At 37.3% G+C, this 22,178-nt stretch overlaps 1 protein-coding gene across 2 annotated transcripts in view; it reads right to left on the bottom strand.

Moving 5' to 3' along the window:
- CD36 (CD36 molecule (CD36 blood group)) overlaps positions 1–22,178 on the bottom strand; it is a 323,059-nt gene that overhangs the window by 79,949 nt on the left and 220,932 nt on the right. The window contains exon 1 of one of the 2 annotated variants that reach the window (XM_071215193.1): positions 10,516–10,871. The exons of the other annotated variant lie outside the window; for it this stretch is intronic. The gene's annotated coding sequence lies outside the window, so the exon portion shown is untranslated. Of the gene's footprint in view, positions 1–10,515; positions 10,872–22,178 lie in introns of those variants that run through there. 2 annotated transcript variants of the gene reach the window in all.

Consider the following 22,178-nt stretch of genomic DNA (forward strand, 5'->3'; position numbering starts at 1 on the left):
TTATGAAAATGTTTCTAAGCATCCAGTAGGTGATAAATAGCTGTTATAATTCAACTTATTTGTTTATTCTAAAAATATTTGCAGAGTAAATATTAGATACATGTATGTTACTAGGATAGAGTGAAAGCGTAGTAAGAGACCCACTCATTTTGGAGTTGTTTGCAATTTAGCTTTGAACATAAAATGTACATCATAAACAGAACACGATGAGGAAGATATATATTGAAAGAGTTTAGATATTTCAATTCAAGACACTCTCTGGATCATCTGCATGTAAAACTTGAGCACACAGATATGTAAGTTTTAATTTCAGGGGAGAGGTGGAGGTTGTGAGATATATATTTGGATTTCTTCATTATATAGAGTATAGGTGAACTCATGAAAATGGATAAGATAGCTCAGGAGGTGCTGGGTGGGAGAAGCCTAGAAAAACTGTGAAAATGGAAACCTGGGAAATGACAATCTAATGGCGAGGCAGGGATATAATTGATCACTTAATTTCTTATGAGTCTCAGAGGCATCACATGTAAAAATCAGTGGAAATTGGTTTAAGAGTGGGCTGAGAACTATTACCCTATCTAATGTTTGCACCTTTTGCCGTGGATGAATGTGAACATTGGGAAAGCAATTGAAAGTAGATTTCCAGCTCAGTTAAACCTCAGAAAAAAAGCCAAACTTCATAGTTGTTGCTTTGCCATGGTAAATGATTTTAAGTACTTTTCTTTTTCACAAGAGACCATTCAGATTGTTTCAATTGCTTTTATTTATTCTACAGTTTTCAGCTTCAGAAATGCTCTACCTGTTACTATGTACAGAAGTTCTGCATGGGAAACTTTAGAGAGAAAACAAAATGACATCTTTAATACCCAAGAGGAATATTAATGAGATAGAGACAATAATGAGAATAATTACAGCAAGCTTCCTTTCTGTTTGCCTCTTAATATCATAGTTTGCTTTTTTCCTTACTTAATATTAATTTCTTAATAAAACATACAGAATGTTGTTGAAATTTTTAATAGTACTGCAGGAGAGTGGTGTAATGTAAAGAAGGTGGGAGACTGAAGGGGAGGAAACTTTTGGAGGCTTTCAGAAATGAGGTCTGAAGGAACTCTGATGAAAGCATTGAGGAAGGGAAACCAAGACAACTGCTCCTCTATTAGCAGTCCAAAGGGGAATTGGTATAACTCAGTGGTTGTGCACCTGCTTCCCATGGATGCAGTCCTGGGTTCAATCCCCAGTACTGCCTAAAAAAAGAAAAAACAACCAAACCCAGAGAGGGTAGGGGTGACATAGTATGACTAAACCAGCAAAGAACAGTTACTTGTGTGCTATGGCTCCCTTCAAAGTAGAATCACAACCCATTCTTGGAGCCAATTAGCAAATCTGAAAGATGCCCATTAGACTCAAAGTGGAACTGTCTGAGCTCTGAGCTGAGATTATTTTTCTGGCTTCATCCAAAACTCAGTACAGGCAGTGAAGAGATACAGCTATGACACTGAATGCATGAGCAAGTAAACTAAATTTTACATGTAGATTAGGGAAAACATTAGGGTATCACTAGTATTAGGTGAAATGAGTGAGTGTCATTGACTGAGAAATTCCCAGCATCCACATGAGATTACTTACTTAGGATAATGTGAATTATAGAATATTTTCTCTATTTACTCTAAACATCTTAAGTTTTATGGCAAGAGGATTTGTTCTATATTGCAAAATCTGTAGACATCTGGGAAGGATTGGGTGGTGCTGCTGCTGGTAACACCATAAAACTACCTGAGATTTTCACACCAAAAAATAGCATTAAAATGTGCATTTCTTTATGGTAGAGATTTATGTAAATTTGGATATTAAAAAAGAAATGGTTTATGGCAATTTGAAATTATTTTATGAATCCCAAAAAGAGAAAGATTATAGGATGGTCCACTTTTATAGGTGTGAAACCTTCTTATTTTTTAAATTAATTTATTGAAGTATATTACTCATACATGAACATACATAAACAATAAATGTATCATAACAGTTATGAACTTCCAAAACAAACATATATAACATCATACAGGACTCTCATAACTCATCCTACCACCAATAACTTCCATGTTGTTAAACCTTTTTAACTAATAATTAAAGAGCATTGTCAAAATATTACTACTTACCAAAGAATTTTCCCCCAACCCTCCCTATTATTATTTTTATATCATTTACATGTGAACATACATAAACAATTAAGTATATAGTAAAAGTTGTGAACTTGCAACTCAAACATGCATAACATCATAGAGGCATCCCATACATCAACCCTCCACCAACACCTTGCATTGTCATGAGATGTTTTTACAAATTATGAAAGAATATTGTCAAAATCTTACTACTAATCATAATCCTTATCTTACATTTGGTGTGTTTTTCTCCCAACCCACCCTATTATTTTTTTTAAATATACATTTTTTCTGACAGAGTTGTAAACTTATAAAATAATCATGCACCTATGCAGAATTCCCAAATAGCACCCCTCCATCAGCACACCACACTGTGGTGAAGCATTTGCTACAGATAAGATAATATCATCTGATTATTACCATGTCCATAGTGTACATTTGGCTCACATTTTCCAGACTGCCTCATTATCAACACAGTATATCTTTCACACAGATGCAAGAATATTATATTATTACTGCTAACTGCAGTCCATAGGTCACTCCACCTCTAGTTTTCCCATTCTTCTCCACATTCCCAACACCCTGCAGTAGTGATGTACATTTGCTCTAGCTTAAAAAGGATACACTTGCCTCTGTATCATCAACCACAATTCTCATCCACCTCTTGGTTTACTGTGCTATTCAGTTCCTAGATTGTTCTCTAGCATTCTGTCAATTGACATACACATCCCTAGACTACCATTTTCAGTTACATCCCCATTTATAAACTAGCTGTTACTCACTATGTGTTACCATCCACTCTGTACATTTCCACACTTTTACAGTAAAGCTAATTAAAACTCCTACATACATTAAACATCAGTCATCCATCTCAGTACTCCTCTTAACTCCTTTAAGAATCCACCACCTACCACCAGGTCTTGAAGGTATTTTCCTACAATTTCATCTAGAAGTTTGATGGTTCTTGCTTTTTTTTTAGGTTTTTGATACATTTTGAGTTAAGTTTTGGATAGAGTGTGAGATAGGGGTCCTCTTTCCTTCTTTCGGCACAGATACCCAATTCTTTCAGCACCATTAATTGAATAGATTGTTCTGCCCGAGCTGTGTGGGTTTGACAGGCTAGTCAAAAATCACTTGACCATATATATAAGGGTCTGTTTCTGAACCATCAGTTTGGTTCCATTGGTCTATGTGTCCATCTTCATGCCAGTATCATGCTGTTTTTACCACTATAGCTAGGTAATATGATTTAAAGTCTGGTGATGAGGATTTGCTTTTCTTTTTATGATTTGTCTGGCTATTCAGGATGCTTACACTTCAAAAAAAATTTGATGACCATGTTTTCAATTTTTTTTTTAAATGCTGGTGGAATTTTTTATCGGGATAGGATTGAATCTGTATATCAATTTGAGTAGAATTGATGTCTTAATGATATTTAGTCTTCCAATCCATGAGCATGGAATGTTCTTCCAGTTATTTAGGACTTTTAAAAAATTTCTTTTAACACTTAGTTGCAGTTTTCTGAATACAAGTGTTTTACATTGTTGGTTAAGTTTATTCCTAACTATTTGAGTTTTATCTGTCATATTTTATTTTCACCACTTTTTTGACACTTTCAGTTGCTTTTATTGATATAATCTTCATTTCTAGATTCTCTTTCATGCCTCTCTCTCCTGTCCTTTCTTTTCAGGCTCTAGCACACACTTTAGTATTTCCTGAAAATCTGGTCTCTTGTTTAGAAATTCTCTCAGTTTCTCTTTATCTGTGAATATTCTAATCTCGCCCACATTTTTGAAATGTAGATATATCTTGCTGGATATAAGATTCTTGGCTGGAAGTTTTTCTCTCGAAGTATCTTAAATATATCAGACCATTGTCTTTTTGCCAACATGGCTTCTGGTGAGAAATCAGCACTTAATCTTATTGGGTATCCCTTATGTGTTATGCATTGCTTTACTCTTGCTGTTCTCAGAATTCTCTCTTTGTCTTTGGCATTTGATATTCTGATGAGAATGTCTCAGAGTTGGTCTATTTGGATTTTTTCAGGTGGTGGTATGTCCATGCTTCTTGGACATGGATATCTATGTCCTTCAATAGGATTGGGAAATTTTCTAACATTATTTCTTCATATATTCCTTCTGCCCCTTTTCCCTTCTCTTCTCCTTCTGGAACACTCATGACACATATGTTTGCATGCCTTTTGCTGTCATTTAGTTCCCTGAGATCTTGTTCGATTTTTTCCATTCTTTTCTTCATCTGTTCTTTTGTATGTTCACTTTCAGAGGCCATTTCTTCAAGCTCATGTATCCTTTCTTCTGCCTTCTCAAATCTGCTATCATATGATTCCAATGTTTTTTTAATATCATTTACTGTGGCTTTCATTCCCATAAGATCTGCTATTTTTCTATGTATGCTTTCAAATTCTTCTTTGTGCTCATCCAGTGTCTTCTTAATATCCTTAATCTCTTTAGCCATCTCATTGAATTTATTAAGGAGATTTGTTTGAACATCTATGGTTAGTTGTCTCAACTCCTTTATGTCATCTGGAGGCTTATCTTTTTCCTTTAACTGGGCCATAGCTTCCTGTTTCTGTGTGTGGGTTGTAACTTTTTGTTGGTGTCTTGGCATCTGGCTTACTAGAGTATTTATTCTGGGCGCAATTTTTCTCTTTAGTTTAGAGCTTCCTGCCCTTTCTTCCTTACTGGTTATGAAGTAGGAGCCAAGTTTGTAATTGGTGCTATAAGCTGTGGAGGCTCAAGCTGCCCTCATTACCCCAGGAGCCAATGAAGCTTCTCCCAACTTTCTCCTTTGCCTAGGATAGGGACAGAATCACAACTGTTTAGAATAAGCCAAGTTGTGCAGACCTAGACTCTAGTTGCCCAAAGAGACTGATGAAACTTCATGCCCCTTTCTCCCATGCCTGGAGTGGGGATAGAGCTGCAGGTGTGGACAGCAATCTATGCATTGTGGGTCCAAGATGACTGCAGTTACTCTGGTAGACTTCCGATTTCAGTCTGTGTCAGTAAAAGGTACCTGCAGTTTCCTGGATAGACTGGTGTAGGGTCCACCAGCCTTCTCCCTGACAGAGGCAAGGCTAAAGCCTAGTCTAGGGCTGCAGGATGATCTGGGTGAAAGAAACTAGTTCCTACCATCACTGTGATTTTTGGTCAGCCTGGCTTCTCCTCAGGCTAGGGGTGAAATCAAAATGGCAGCCACTGGTCTCTGTCTGACTGGACAGATTCATACCCCAACTGTTCGCAGGGTTATATCTTAGCCAGCCAAGTCTACCAATCAGTGGCCAAAATTGGCAGCCAACCGTCTCCTCCTCTCCTGTTTTTTTGAAAAAGGAGATTCCAATTTTAGCCATGGAATAGCTCCTGGGGTCGCTCGAGCCACCAGAGTAGTATAATCACTGGCCTCCACAGCTTGGCTGGTAATTTCCTGGAGAAGCTGGCGCAGGTCCCTCCAGCTTCCTCCCTGCTGGAGGTGGCACTGGGGCCTAGGCTAGAGCTACAATCTGATCTGGATGGAAAGAAGCCAGTCCCCACTAGCACTATAATTTTCAGTCTGCCCTGCTTCCCTTATTGCCAGGCTTGGAGTTAAGATGGCAGCTCCCAGCCTCTTTCTGACTTGGACAGGCTCACACTTTAGCTGTTCTAAGGATTATACTTTAGTCCACTGAATTTACTCATCAGTAGCTGAGGTTGGTTCCCAACCGTCTCTTCCTCCCCCATTTTGGGGAAGTGGAGTTTTCAAATCCAGCCAGGGAACAGCTCCTGAGGAAGTTTGTGCCTCCAGTGGAGGATGGGCACCAGCCTCCATGGTGTGGAGCACTTTTCTTATGAGTCATCGCTGTAGATGGGTAGTCTCCTCCTTCCATTCCTTCAAAGATGTTGTAGAATACTCTTCTGGCCTCCTGGAGCCCCCGAACAGGTGCTTCAGAAAGCTACAGATAACTCTGGGTGATTACTAACTGCCCTGTAGCAGGAGCTGACTCTGGGAGCTCCATATTCTGCTGCCATTTGCTGGTGTCCCCTGCGAGACCTTTTTTCAATTGGACTACCTTAGTGAGGCGTGACTCAGATTGAGTCTCTGCCCTCTTGCTGGTCCAAAAAACTCAGAGACACACAGGAAAAAGGGCTCTGCCATTTTTGATCCTGCCAAGTGACAAAAAGGAGAGGCTCAAGCAGCTGAAGGCCCTGGGGAGAGATGAGTCACTTGCCCGATAGCCTGCAGCTGAAATTGGGAAGAAAGCTGAGCAGCCAAGCCTGAGAGAAACCCAGTACGATAAAAGTCCATTGCCTGGTTGTCCTCAGCTGAGCTCTGGGAGATGGTACAGCCTGGAGGGGAAGGCAGAGACCAGGCAGAGATTGCCTGCCATCTTGCTTTAACACATGGCAGCTGGCTTGGGTGAGAAGCACCTCTTATAGTGCCTTGAGCTGGACTTTTCATGGCCTTGTAACTGTAAGATTTTACCCCAAATAGATGCCCTTTATAAAAGCATACACATTTTTGGTACTTTCCATTGGCAGCCCTCTGATAAACTAGAACATGGTTAAAATTTTTAAATTGCTTATTGTTTAAACAATTAAAACTTAAAATTTCAATCATAGCCCTTTGTAGAAGGTGAACATTTTAGGTTAGAAAAGATTTAGATGTAATAGTTTGGAATAAATAGTTTAAGATGTGATAAATAAATCTATTTAGTGCTTACTATTTGTCAGCCCTGAGGTACTGCTGATACTAAGATGAGAAATGTCCCCTGCCTTCATGGAATTTATAGCCCAGCAGGGAGCAGGTCAAACCAATAGCAAAGGTCTGCAAGTGGCTTATCACTGCATATCACCCTTATCACAGTTTGTATATAAATGCTTTCTATTTCTGCCTATGTGGCTTCTTAGATATAACTTTTGCACAGCAGCTCTTAGAAGAATTGGGATCATGGAAACTCGAAGTACTGCCAAGTCACAAATTGGGGTTAGAGTTTGCTACCCATGCCAGACAAAACCAGTTCAACAAGAAATAACTTCAGGGACTGACTATACGTAAGGCTTTCAGGAAGCAAGGCAGTTAGGTTATTTTAATCTGGAAGGTTTTCAAAGTGTTGTATGTTAGTTGCTCAGCATTTTAAATGTAAATTGCACCTTTGGAAAAGGCAATAATAGGGCGCTAAGGATAGGCAAGGGAAGCAATTATGCCCAGTATTTTTTTCTACTCTTTATGTAAATATCACCCATTTGGCCAATTTTTTGCAGCATCTTCATTGTTCGTTAAAGTTGAGTTTATGTGGGGCAGTGGGGAGAATGTTCACATAATTCAACCTATGCTTTTATTTTGTAAGTAAAAACATTAAAAAAATTTCATTAAAAGATTTCATGCCAGCTAAACCAAATCTAGAACAACCTTATAAGCACCTAGCTCAATACTAACAGTGTCTGAAATACACCGCTGGTGCTCGATAAATATTTTTGAACAAATGTGTGACTGAAGAAATGAATCTGAAAGAAAGCTACTCCATAATGTATTTAAACAAAATGGGGTTTTGGTGCCTCAGCATTCAATCATAAATTCAGATGACATTTACTTACTAAAAACTCACGTCGGCTCTAAAAAGATAGTGTGCCTTTGGTCGATGTTATAGGATCACTGTATTAGAAAAAATTCTGTCATTTGTAAAACATCATAGAATGAGATCCAAGAAGGACACCTTGTAATGGCATCTGCTGCATTTCAAAGAGAGTAATAATGAAGCCCTAGAATAGCACGAAGAAGTCTCCAAAAGAATTTCAATTAGACTAACATGTTTTTAATTTAAGAAACCAGGACATGGCTGTTAATGTCTTTTTAAATTTCCTAAAAAAAAAAACTGGGTAAATGTTAAGATTTAGTTTTCTTTGAACGAGAAGCAGTGGTAATTAAGACGAAACTACAATACTTTTTGAAAAACCTTGTCCTTATTTCTTAAGCACTGAAGGACAACAATGCTTTTCCATTTCGGCATTTCCTGCAGTCCTTGGGGACTGTCACCAGGCTGTCTCCTATGACCCTTCTCTAATGCTACCAAAATTCTATTACTTCCTTCTTCAGATTACAGTGTTTGTGTGACAAAGGTCTCTGGGTATATTTCAAAACATCTTACACTGTTTAGCAGTGTAACACCAAGCACCTATCTAAGAGTATTACTTATTTATTCTCTACATGACAATTTGTCAGAAGATAGAAAACAGGATTCACCCTATCCTTTTCTATAAAGAATTGTCTAGCGTGCTCACAGTGGAACCTTTGGCACACTAATTGCCATTTGTAAAAGCAAAAAATTTTCCAGTGGCTTAGCCAATTTCTGTGCTTTGCCATATAACGTACAAACTAGAGAAACTAATTTTTTATTAAACTATATTCTTTTTCTATTTCTGGTGCACTTTTACTAGTTTTAGACTGTTTCCATTTCCTGATGGACAGTGTATTGTGTCTGAGAGAATCATTTTGGATTAGGTGTTATTTAGATTTCCTTTAATCTTATTCCTGTGTCACTCTTCCTCCTCTGTTATTTCCTTATTCCTCATTCTGGATCACTCCTTTTAGGTGGCAGTAAAGTGGTGACAATTTACAATTCTCCTCCAAAATGCAACATGTGATCTTAAAGAAAACAACAAATATAACCGAGTAATATAAACATTTTCCCTTTTGACTTATTTCTCATTTTACAATATTTCTTTTGAATTTCATAATTTTGTGAAAATTATGTCAAAGAATTTATGATGCTGAGCTTATAAATGCTAAGAATATCAGATTAAACCCCTCGAGTAGTCACCTAAACCAAATACCAGCAATTTGTACCAAATGCACAATTAGCCATAGCCACATCAACAGCCATATACTTTCACATATTTGTTTGTTCTAAGAAAAACGTTTTCTTTCTCTTAATGCAGTCTTAACCAGTGTGTGCCATTGATTTATTATCACTTAATACTTTTTTTCTGAGTTCAGGAGCTTATCTTTTTTCCCAGGTAAAACTGCTTTATTATCTTCAGGTGTTTGCTTTCTTAAACTTTCAGAACACTTAATTACAAATTTGTCCTTTACAAAAGGATCAGATTCCAAATAATTAGCTTTTGTGTTGTACATCATTTAAAAATATTCCTCTGTTCCTCATCCGATTACAAGAGTCTCATAAATTGCCCCACAAATCTCACGTTTATTATTTATCCAGGTATACCTGTAGAAGCATTTTTAAGAGAATATAAAGGTATTTAATATTTAGAAAATTAAATCAGCTGTTGTAAAAGAGAAAAGGACAGATTATCCATTTCTATTCATCTCATCCAGAACTGATTTGAGTTCTCAGTTATCTCACAGAGAGTTAACAAGAAGTTAATACTTTTGTAAGTGGCCACCCAAAATGTTTTCCCTGGAAATCAGCATAACTTGAAGCAACCATTCTCCAAATAAAAATAAAGCCTATTAAATTCTTTCCCAGGCTTTGAGAGTCAGAGAAAATTGCCTTTTATTTTTTATCAGCATTTAATTTTGTCTCTGAATAGGTATAACTTTAAGTATACCTAGAGTAGTGAGTAAGTCACTATTCTTTGCAGTGTTTCTTGGTTTCACATGTTATGAAACATACCAGGTAACAAATTATGCTATATAACAAGACCCTCCCAAAATAATAGATATCTAATGCTCATAGTCAACAAATTCTATGACTACTAATGATCAGGAAGTCTTATGTATGGAATTATTTTTATTTTCTCCTTTCTAGGAGTCAGACAGTTGAGAGGATTGGATCTTTTGGAACATTTCTTAACATCTGCCTTGACAACAAGTCAAAACCTTTTTTCAGAATCCCTTGAAAGTCATTAAACTTCTAGTCTCATGAAAAACATCTTTTTCAATTTGGAAAAAAAAATATAATCAGTCAGAATTTAAAGTATCATTTTCAAAAAGCAGTATTCAAAAGAACCTATATGAAGGTAAACCGAAATTTAAGTAAAATAAGAAAACTATCAAGATTAAGACTTGTCAGATCAATGTGTTACTATGAAGGACTAAATTTCAACTAAAATTAAACTTGGAGAAATCAAAACAAGTTTAAATAAAAGGCATAGATATGTGCAAAGGGAAATTTCACAGGAGGAATTTAGATACTTGTGAAAATGTAAAATTTAAGAATTAAAAGCCTATTTTCTTCATCAATCTAGTTGAAAACTTACAAGTACCTTAAAAGAGGCATTGTGACTAAATTATCACACCCAGTAGTATTTATCATCTTAGAGTTAAAATAATTATTGATTACTAGATTATAGCACATCAGCAGAGACATTTATAGCCACATCCCTAAACAAAAAAGATTTCTGCTCACCAGCTTCTAGAGGAGCTTGCTTGCCCTGATGTAGGCTCTCAAGACTGTTGTAGGAACAGACACAGAAAGTAAACACATGCAGGCCGAGGACTCAGAAATAAAGCACAGTCTTGATCATTCATCTGTCTGTAAGGAAAATCTGACATCTGAAAGACTTAGACATCCAGAAATTTCCCACACTTCAGATGCCTACCTAACACAAGATAAATATAGATCCCTGACACCTGAGCCAGAAGAAATGAAAGGTAACCAAAAAATCTCATTCATTTTGTGCCTCGTTTGAGGAAAATAAAAACCCTTAATCCTTTTCCTGCTAAAACCTGTTATGCTCCTTAACTGATAGCTGCTGTGCTTATGAAACTTGAAAATGCAAATTATCGATCACCGGCAGTTTTGCAATCTGCTTCATTAATCAGTTTTCATTTCTCTCCTTAATTACCACTCTCTGCAATACTGTAGAAACAGTCTGAAGTTTTCCTATCCTGATTAAGTACAAAAGCAACAGGAGGTAGTGAATATTGGGTATTATTTAAACTCAACAAATGCATTTTGGTTTCAGTAACTTTTGAGAATAAGAAATATGAATATCTCTGTGAAGTTCAAATATGAATATCTCTTTGATAAAGTTTCTTAGTACTTTTTCTTTTTTTCAATTGTGTTTTTATTTTATTTTGAAAGAAGCTTTAGATTCCATAAATGATGTATCAAAAATATAGGGGGATTCCCATATACCTTAACCCTTCCTCCCCCACATTTTTCCCCATTAACAACATCCCTTAATAGTGTGGTACATTTGTTACAACTGATTGAATACATATTGAAGCATTGCTACTACCCAAGGTAAAGAGTTTGCATTATAGTTTACACTTTGCACTGCACAATTTTATATAGGTTTTGACAAAATGTATTATGGCCTGTATCCATCATTGCAATGTCACACAAAACAATTCCAATGTCCCCAAAATGTTCCATGTTACACTTTTTCTCCTCTTTCCCTCCCCTCACAACCTCTGTTGACCACTGCCTTTATATCAATGTTATGAGATCTTCCAGTGTTAGAATAATAATGCTTATTTTAGGCCATAGTTGCATTCCCCCCTTGTGATTGTTCCTTCCACAATCTTGAGGATTTTAGGGTGGTAATGCCCACTCTGTTTCTGATTGAGAGGGGGCATGGATCCCGTGGGGCAGATGTATGGAACTATCTTGCTTGTAGTTGTAGATACCCTCTGTTTTTTGGGATGGGCATTGTCCATAGTCATCATTTTGTTAGTTGTCCTGGGCAAGTCCAATGAACTGAAGAGTATGTGTTGCAACTCTGCTCAGATTCAGGGCTCACCAGCATATGAACAGATCAAAGACTTGTGTCTTTGGGATATATATTTAACAAGTATAGTGCTATTATATGTTCAAAGAAAAGGGGCAGAAGAGCCATGTATAGGGAAATTATAAACTAGTCTGTTACATTGGGGAACATATATGCCAAGGTAAGGCCTACTGATAGGGTGCTGAATTCCTGAGATTGTCTGCCCTGCCTGGAGTGTCCACATGTCTCTAGAACCCTCACAAGCACTTCTGCTTGAGGCACTGTTTACTGTGGCAGTCAATGAGATTCTCCTGAGATGAACATAAGCAAAATCTTTGGAATGACTTCCCAACTCACAATGAAATCTCTTAGTCACAAAAACTGATTTGTATTTACCATTTCCCCCTTTTGGCCCAGGTCTTTTTTCCAAATGCATTGCTAGTTGGTGCTTGGTAATAATCCCCTAGTGCCATGGAAGCTCATCCCAGGGAGTCATGTCCTACACCAGGGGGAAGGTAGTGAGTTTATATGCTGAGTTTGGCTTAGAGACAGTCCACATTTGAGCAAAATGGAGGCTTTCAGGAGGTAACTCTTAGGCAATAGATAATATTAGGCTAAGTTTCAATTTCACAAGAACAAGGTTCATAAGTACAACCATCAATGTCAAGGGCCTGGCACATTGGTCTAACCTCCTTTACTAGACATTGCCCATGTTTTCTGGTACTTTTTCTACATTTATTTTTTTTCAGTAATAATTTCATCCTTTTTGGTTTTCCTCAATTAATTGGGGCAGAAATGCAATGCCAGGTTGCTGTAACTTAAAGTTCATGTATTTTACTCTTTTGGTAAGTTGTACAATGTAGTTGATTGAAATCAAAGTTTGCTCAGTATTACTGGTAAACATATGAATCAGGCTCTAAACTAAACCTACACAGAGCCTGTGATCAAAGTTATTACTCTGAAAATAAAATGGCAAAAGTTTTAATATTAAATTGCTTTCCAGGATTCAAATATTAAAAATCCCTAATTCAATCTGAAATCAGTGAACAGAGAAATTAGAGAAGAGACATAATGCTTTCCTAAGATCAGGTGGTGGGAGGTGGGAGTTTGGGGTTGAGGAATAAATATTATCAGTAAATATAGAATGGCATTAAAGAAAAATCATGGACTTTGGAGTTATCACATCCTAAATGAAACTGGTCTGTAACCAGTAGTACTTAATATCCCAGAAAAAAAAAAAAAGAACGGTTGTTTTGTCAAGTTACCAAAAGTAGTTTTTCATAAAATTTTTTAATAGGTCCCATGCATCTGACACTTTGCTAGATAAGTATTATGTCATCTTATTTTCTTTTCATAATCCCCAAATAGCCTTTCATATCAAGTTAAAGAATATATTAGACCCCATTTTATGGAAAAGAAAATTGAAAAGTGGTAAGATGAACACTTTCAATGGACATAAAGTTAATACATGGCTCCTTTGAAAGTCAAAGGTACCCAATTTTTTTCAAAGAGATAAAGACTTCATTTGCTTGCACATAGCAAAGGAGGACAGAGGCCTTATGGTTCAAAAACTGTCTCTTGGAACTGCAATAATTCTGATAGTTTTATAATATCCAGGCTTAGCAGTTTAGGGTAATGAGTAATTAGGGTAAGCTGGCTCAGTTTCCTTCATTATTAAACATTAAGGGGCTGAGCAGGATGGGCGTGGGTACAAAACTAGGGTTAGTCACAAAGTTAAAACAGTCACAAGACAACCAGAGATCAAGGCATCTGGGGATGCAAGGTACAGAAGGAGGATCAGTTACAAGGTTTTTCTTATGGATTTATAATAGAGGAGGGTGGAGAGGTTACCATTCCAATAGCAAGTATACACTAGGGTGAGACTAATTTGGTATAACCATAAGTAAGTGTGAGTCTGGTTTAGAGTAACCATCACAATAACACGTATACACAAGAAACCCACACAATTTTGACTTGAAGGTAAGTTTTCTTTTCCATCTATATGATAACAAGTTGAAACTTAGTTTCCATCTACCCTGTATCTATGATTAGCCATACTGTGGGCAATTTCAAGACTTCTTCATCTTCTTTTTTTTTTTTCCTTCATTTGAATAAACTTAGGATAGCACAGAAATAATCCATAAGGAGAATTGCTATGATATCAGGAAATCCCCAGAAGCATCATGTCCCTAACACAAGAAAGGATAGAAGAGCTATATCATAACTCTAACCAGTAATAGTTCAACAACTGCATTTATATTTTTCAACTTCTCCTGTTCAACTTCTCTTTCTCATTCACTTCTTCAATTTATATAAGCAGAATGTGACCTGCCAGAGCCTGCTGCCCACCTGCTCTCCACAGCGACACCATTTTGGCAGCTGGAAGTCTGATAAATGGCAAAGGGGAGGGATATTCAGGTGAAAAGGAATTAGCTCTTAGGTCAGGTGGTCATTACAGTGAACTCTACATGAAAGGAAGGGCCATGCATTCCTAAATATTATGGAATGTGACTCTTCTCATTATGGAAAATAAAATACCCCATGTATTTTAAAAGATTTTCTGTTACTTGAACCAGGCACTGGTTAAACCAAATGTTTTATCAAAGAAGCATGAAGATGCATGTTAAACACTCAGTGAACACAGCTATAGACATTTCCTTTAAAACAAAATAAATTTTATAAAATATCTCATATTCTAAGCACCATCATCTTAGACAAGAATAAGAAATCCTGAATTTCCTTTCAATGTATATATGCATTATCATATACCATCTACTGGGTGATGGGTGGTGAGGCAGGGTGGAGGATAATGGTTGATTGAGTTAAGTGACTATAGTTCCAGGGTAACTAAATAGGACAGGACTGATGATCTCCTCCACTGAGGCAATTATCAGAAATTGCTTTCAACTCTCTTCAGAAATGAAGATTTCATCACATCATACCAATTAATATTCCTAGGACCTTTTTATTTCCCCTAAATGCTTGCCTTTCAAGTGTTTATGAACATAAAGTTTTGAACTAGGCAAAATCAAAACCTTCCCTGGCCTTTGCTCTACAACAAGTGACATAAGTTCAGACATTAATGTTGAACCAACAGTCCTGCTGCTAATAGCAGCTGTGGCCAGCTGTTGATAGAATGTTTCTCAGAAGACATCATTGTGAAATTTTCCATTCCTGTGTGAAACTCTTATTTCTTTCCAAGCAATTCAATTTATGGTAAACATGCAAAGCATCATCAATACAGTAGCAGTAATGTGATTGGGGTGGGGCTGGCTCAGGTTCCTTCATTAATAAATAATGTAATTTATTCTATTTAATAAAATAATGTAATATAATGTAATATTGTCTCTTTTCAACAGCTCCTCAGTTCTGTTTCTCTGATGCCTTTTGAATGCTATGCCTCCCTCAGATATCTTTTTTCTTCCTTCAACTAGCCCCATTTAGTTTGTTTCAGCAAATAATTATTAACAGCTTTCATTTAAAACCAAAGTATGTCATACTGAATATGTTTAGGACTTTAAAATTAATAATGTGTTTCTTTAAAAAATATCCTTCAAGGGGAATCCAAACTTTAAATCAAATATTTGCCCTTTATTTGTATAATCCTATACATTGTAAAAGAGTTAACTAAACTGCTCTTGAGCTCCTGGCTCTATAATGTAATGAGTAGGGAACAGTTTGTGGTCTTCTAGGGAAAATTCGGCATAAACCTCTCTATATACTTGAATATATTGAGTAATATTCACTAAGACACATTCATCTTGCTTATCAGTCTTGTGTTTGGAAAACACCAATGGATAATTATCAACTTGCTTAATGTATATATTCAGGATGAAAGATATTTGGAGGCTAAATTATGGCTAATTCTTTTCATACAATCTTACCAGGTTTTTCTGTTCATTTGCTTGTTTTATTTGTTTACTTGCTTATTTCATCTGTTTGGTTGCTGTGTGTTTTAGTTTCCTGGCTGCTGAAACAAATACCATGCAAAGAGTTGGTTTAAACAACAGAAATTTATTGCCCCCTGGTTTTGAGTCAAGAAGTCCAAAATCAAGATGTCAACAGAAGGAGGCTCTCTCTCACAAGACTGTGCAAGCAATTCTTGGTCCTTGGTTTTTCTGTCACATGACAATGTACAGGAAGGTCTCTCCTGGCTTCTCTCTTTGTCTGACTTTCATTCTACCTATAAAGGACTCCAGTAATCTGGATTAAAGTCTAACCTGATTCTGTGGGGTCACACCTTAATTGACGTGACATGTAAAAAGACCTTATTTACAATATTTACAATGGGTCCACTCCCGTTAGAATGCACACCGAGGCCAAAAACATGTCCAAACTGTGGTACACAATTCAATCCGCCATATCATTTAAGTATGCAATAAAAATTTCATCCAAAAACATCCTTCCTAAGAAGAATTTAACCTGAACAAGAGCTGTGAGAAAGGCTTAATATTAATCTTTGCTTAACTTGCTCTACTCAACTCTATATTGAACGGAAAATTCCTTATCCTAAATATCAGTTTAAGGTAAAGTTTTATTGCCATTTCCTCTCAAAACTGACTTTAGGGTGGAGGGCTCTCAATGTGTTTCCAATTCAAAAATAAGGAGGATAGGGTGGTGGACTTGGCCCAGTGGTTGGGGCGTCAGTCTGCCACATGGGAGGTCCGCGGTTCAAACCCGGGCCTCCTTGACCCATGTGGAGCTGGCCCACGTGCAGTGCTGATGCATGAGGGAAGTGCCCTGCCATGCAGAGGTGTCCCCCGCATAGGGGAGCCCCACGCGTGGGGAGTGTGCCCGGTGGGGAAAGCCCCCCAGCACGAAAAAGTACAGCCTGCCCAGGGGTGGCGCCGCCTGCACGGAGAGCTGATACAACAGGATGGCGCAGCAAAGGGAAGCGCAGATTCCCGTGCCGCTGACAACAGCAAAGGTGGACAAAGAGGACATAGCAAATAGACACAGAGAACAGACAAACGGGGGCGGGGGGGGGGGGGGGGATAAATAAATAAATCTTTTTTTTAAAAATGAGGATTTATGAAAATCTATACTATTAAAAATAATTGAGTAGTTTTCTTAAGTCTTTGAAACCTAACATTACTGCTAAACGTCATATCCTTACTTTTCCCTGCCAATGTCATCTTCATTAGTTGTATAATAAAAGTCTTATCAAGAATTTGCATGTAATATTATAGCCCTAGAGCTGTATTCTCCCCAGATGTATGGGTGTCATTTAATAATTTATTAAATAAGGAGTGATAGAATAATATTTTATTCATTCACTAACGAGATACATTGAAATTCTGTTTATGTGTACAGCATTGCACCAGTCCTTTGGGGGAGAATGGAAAATAAAAAAGACAGGAGTTTGTGCTTTCAAGTAGCTTATTGTTTAGTAAAGGGAGACATCTCGATGGTTAGCATATAGCCAGGTCCAGAAAATATTTCCTTAATGTAATACTAAATAAATGGATGAGTGAATAAATGGAATTGAGCCCGTGTGAATACAAGTAAGCAAAGTCATATTTCCATACCAATGTATCTGTTTAATTTGGGTTATCTTTGGAAACTTTCACAAGATAGTGGCAGGGGAGTGAGTCACAATATTCCAAGTGACACGTTAGGAACTGAGAGCCTGGTAAGTTACTTATTTCTCACAGTGGAAGGACCAAAGGAAACTCAACCCAATACTGAAAGGAAAAAAAAAGTAATGTATGATTTACAGATATTGTGCAAGAGTCTTACACACATCTGGCTATGTGTATAGAGTTCGTAATCTAATGGAAACTTGGGTCCCCCTGGACCAAGAGTAAATAATATCCACAGGACATAAAGTCCTACTTCTAGTACAACAAAACAACAGACCAGCAGCCAATTACAGTAGCAACCAAACAGATGTCCCACCTGTTCTTAAATCAGACACAGAGTCTTAGTTTGTTATAATTATTACTTCCGTGTAATAATACAATGCTGCAGCATGTTTATAAAAGGTTGTTTAATGTTATCAGCTAATAATCAGATAATTCTCATGAACTTTCTTTGAGACAGGTTGTGCAAAGCAATGTTTAGGAACTGTAACTCTATCCTTTTTTCTCCAAGAGAAACATGGGGAGATTGATTAGATCAAACCCAAGTCAATCAAAAGGTTCAATAGTACAGCTCTAGATCTGAGATCTGCAGCCCTTACATCTCCAACTTCATGTACGGTTTCTCCGCATCTTTATATGTTTCCATTTAAAGATCAGATGCCCTATTCTTTTTTTTTTTTATTTTTTTATTTATTTATTTATTTTTTTTATTGACTTTGTAATAATATTACATTAAAAATATATATGTGAGGTCCCATTCAACCCCACCCCCCCACCCCCCCTCTCCCCCCCCAACAACACTCGTTCCCATCATCATGACACATCCATTGGATTTGGTAAGTACATCTTTGGGCACCTCTGCACCTCATAGACAATGGTCCACATCATGGCCCATACTCTCCTCCATTCCATCCAGTGGGCCCTGTGAGGATCCACGATGTCCGGTGATTACCCCCGAGGCGCCATCCAGGGCAGCTCCACGTCCCAAATACGCCCCCACCTCTCATCTCTTCCTGCCCTTCCCCATACCCATCGTCCACCATGTCCACTTTTCCCAATCCAATGCCACCTCTTCTATGTGGACATTGGATTGGTTGTGTCCATTGCACCTCTATGTCAAGAGGAGGCTCAGATTCCACATGGATGCTGGCTGCCATCCTCCCATTTTCAGTTGTAATCACTCTAGGCTCCATGGTGTGGTGATTGTCCTTCTTCAACTCCATCTTAGCTGAGTGTGGTAAGTCCAATAAATCAGATTGTAGGTGCTGGAGTCTGTTGAGGCTCAGGACCTGGCTATCACATTATCAGTCCAGAGAGTCAAATCCCCTAACTATATCTTAAACCCCAACGTTAACTGCACCTCCAGCAGATTAGTATGAAAGTCTTATGAAGGGAGATCCCATCTGAGTCCAGATTCATCACACATAAACACCATTTCCAAAGAGGGGCCATCTGCCCTGGTAGTAAACCCCATCGGCCATGACCATAACTCTCATGGGTCTCTTTAGCCTTCATAGGAACCAATATCTGGGGGTTGTATCTGCTTTATCTGTCTCTCTGACTCTGCTCAGTTGTGCATGAGGGCAATCCTTCTGCCAGCCTCCAGACTCTTTTTTAGAAACTCGTAGCCATATAAACTCATTTCTCCTTTCCATTTCCCCCTTACTTTAGGTCAAACAGCATTTTAAAGTCATGTTGTTTTATGTAGACATGGATATTCTGCTGATCCGCATTGAACCTTCCATATAAGGTCCTTTTCCAGTTGCATCATCAGTTGGTATTTGATAGTGGTCCCTCGTTGCCAGGGAGGCTCATCCCCGGGTGTCATGTCCCACGCTGGAGGGAAGGCATTGCATTTACATGCTGAATTTGGCTTCGAGCCTGGCCACATTTGAGTAACATGAAGGCTGACAGGAGGAAATTCCCAGGCACAATGTTGCTCTAGGCCTTGTTCTTATTTTAGGTTTATCAGCTCACAAGCATAGTCATTAGCATCAGGGGCTCACTGTTGAACCCTCACTCCCTCCCGGTCCCCGCCGCTGTACCTGGGAGACTATCGCTGCTCCCCTAGGGACCACAACAGATAGATGCCCTATTCTTGGCTGTCCTCTCCGTATCTATATTTTGGGTTTCCCTTGCTCTATCTGCATTCTATTAATAAATGTAAGCATCCATCAAGGTCTAGTCCTATCATTTTTCTTTACTTCCTATATCTTCTTTCTTAACAATTATCCTACTTTCCTGGATTAATCTAGCACATCTGCACAGAAAATTCCCTAATCTATTCTTAATCCCCAAATTTTATCCTAAAAGCAAAAAAAAAAAAAAAAAAAATAGCATTTTTAAGCATTTTCTATCCGTTAATATAGTGTGTGTATTATCTCATTTAATTATGTTTTTTAGTTCTCAGAGATAGCAACTAATATATCTCACAGTTAAAAACAGAGGTTTAAAGAAGTTAAGTTAATTTTCTTCACTGTCACATTCTTCCAAGTAGCCAGATGGGCTCAGATCTCCATGGCTCCACGTCCTAAGCTCTTAGGTATTTTAGTGTGAATGAATCACTATATAATCTATATAATCTATATAATCACTAGATATATAGACTAACCATATATCTATGTGGTGTGGACATCTCTAACCAGGTGCCTTGACACATCTCCCTTTTCCTACCTCTAACATAGAGTTCTTATCTCATACACTTTGCCCAAACTACCCTGGCCTTCCAGGAATATGGCAAACTACATCCCACCTCTAAACTTTCTAAGTAGGGTTTCCTCTACTTAGAATCCTCTTCCTTCAGATTTTTGCCTGGCTCTATTCATTCTGCTTCACTCTCAAATGTTTCCTCTGGAAGGGAGGGGCCACTGTACTTGAAAAAACAATCCCTCATGGCAATCTGTTTTTTAACCCTGTTTTATTTCACTTATGCTAATTTAATTGCATAATCATTTGTTTGGTATTTTAAAAATATTTAAATATCTATCTTCCACATGAAAATGTAAGTTCCTTGAGATCAGAAAATTTTCAGTGTCTTGTGTTTCACTGACATGTATGCTCTTTAGAAGAGTACCTAGCACATAGAAAGCATACCATACATATTTGTTGACCAGTTGAACAAACTCTTGTTCAAGTAATTATTTATTATCTTGATCTACAATGAAAACCATGTTTAGGATTTGATGTTGAAACTTAATTCCATGAAAGAATTTCTGTGAGGAATAAAAAAATCTAGAGTCTAGGAAATACCTTTCAGATTCTTTGTCTTGAACTAGAAATTGACAGAAATTAATAGCAAGAAACAAACGAAAAAACAAATCCTTTGTTGTATTAGCTTTCTATTGCTGAATAACAAATTACCCAAACTTAGTGACTTAAAGCATCATCAATTTACTTTTCAACCATTCTATATGAAGTATAGGTGTGGGGTGGCTGGGTTCTCTCCTCAGGGTCTCACAAAGCTGAAGTGAAGTTTTCAGCACAGCTGAATTAGCATCCAGGGCTTGGGGTCCTCATATTGTGTTGAAAAAATTAAATTCCTTGTGGTTGTAGGACTGAGATTCTTACTTTCTTGCTGATATTGGCCAGGGGATGTTCTCAGTTCCTAGATGCTTTCCTCTGGTACTAGCTACATGATGCTCTCACAAAAGGCTTATTCCTTTATGCCAGCAGGAAAAGTTCTCATACTTCAATCTCTGTCCCCTTTTTATTAGAAAACTTGGGGGTTTACAGAGCAATCATACATAAAATACAGGATTCCCATAAACCACCCAATTATTAATACCTGGTATTGGTGTGGTGCATTAGTTAAAATTGATGAAACACATTTTTGTAATTGTACTATTAACTATAGTTCATAGTTTTAATTGAGGATCACTGTGTAGTGCAGTTTCATAGACTTTTAAAAAAGCTTTTATTATATTACTGCATATAAAACCTAACATTTCCCCTTTGAACCACATTCAGATATATATTTAAGAACTGCTGATTTCATTCACAATGTTGTGCTACCATCAACACTATCCATTACCAAAACATTTCCATTGTTCCAAATAGGGAACCTGTACTTTTTAAACCTTAACACCCTTTTCCCTATCCCTATCCAGTCCACTGGTAAACTATATTCTAGATTCTAACTCTATGAATTTGCTTATTCTAATTATTTCATATGAGTGAGATCATACATTTGTCCTTTTTTTGTCTCTCTTATTTCACTCAATATGTCTTCAAAGTTCACCCATGTTGTTGCGCATATCAGAACTTGATTTATTTTTTATGACTGAATAATATTCCACTGTCTTGTTTATGTATTCATCACTGATGGATGAGATTTGGGTTTCATTCCTCTTTTAACTATTGAAATTAATGCTGCTTTGAACATCAGTGTGCAAATATGAGTCCCTGCTTTCAATTCTTGGGTATTTATCTAGCAGTGGGATCACTGGATCATATGGTAATTCTATACTTAACTTTCTGTGGAACTGCCAAACTGTCTTCCACAGTGACTGCACTGTTTTACATTACTACAAGCAATGAAAAATATTCCTATTTCTCTGCATCCTCTCCAACCTTAGTAATTTTCTGTTTTGTTTAATAGTAATCTAATGGATGAGAAATAGCTCATTGTTGTTTTGATTTGTGCTTCACTAATGGCTAAAAGGTGTTGAGCATCTTTTCTTGTGTTTTTTGGCCATTCCTCTATCTTCTTTGGAGAGATGTCTATTCAAGTCTTTTGCCCATTTTTAATTGGATTGTTTTGTTCTTTGTTACTATGT

This window comes from Dasypus novemcinctus, chromosome 5, assembly GCF_030445035.2.
Source record: "Dasypus novemcinctus isolate mDasNov1 chromosome 5, mDasNov1.1.hap2, whole genome shotgun sequence".
Taxonomy (NCBI): Eukaryota; Metazoa; Chordata; class Mammalia; order Cingulata; family Dasypodidae; genus Dasypus; species Dasypus novemcinctus.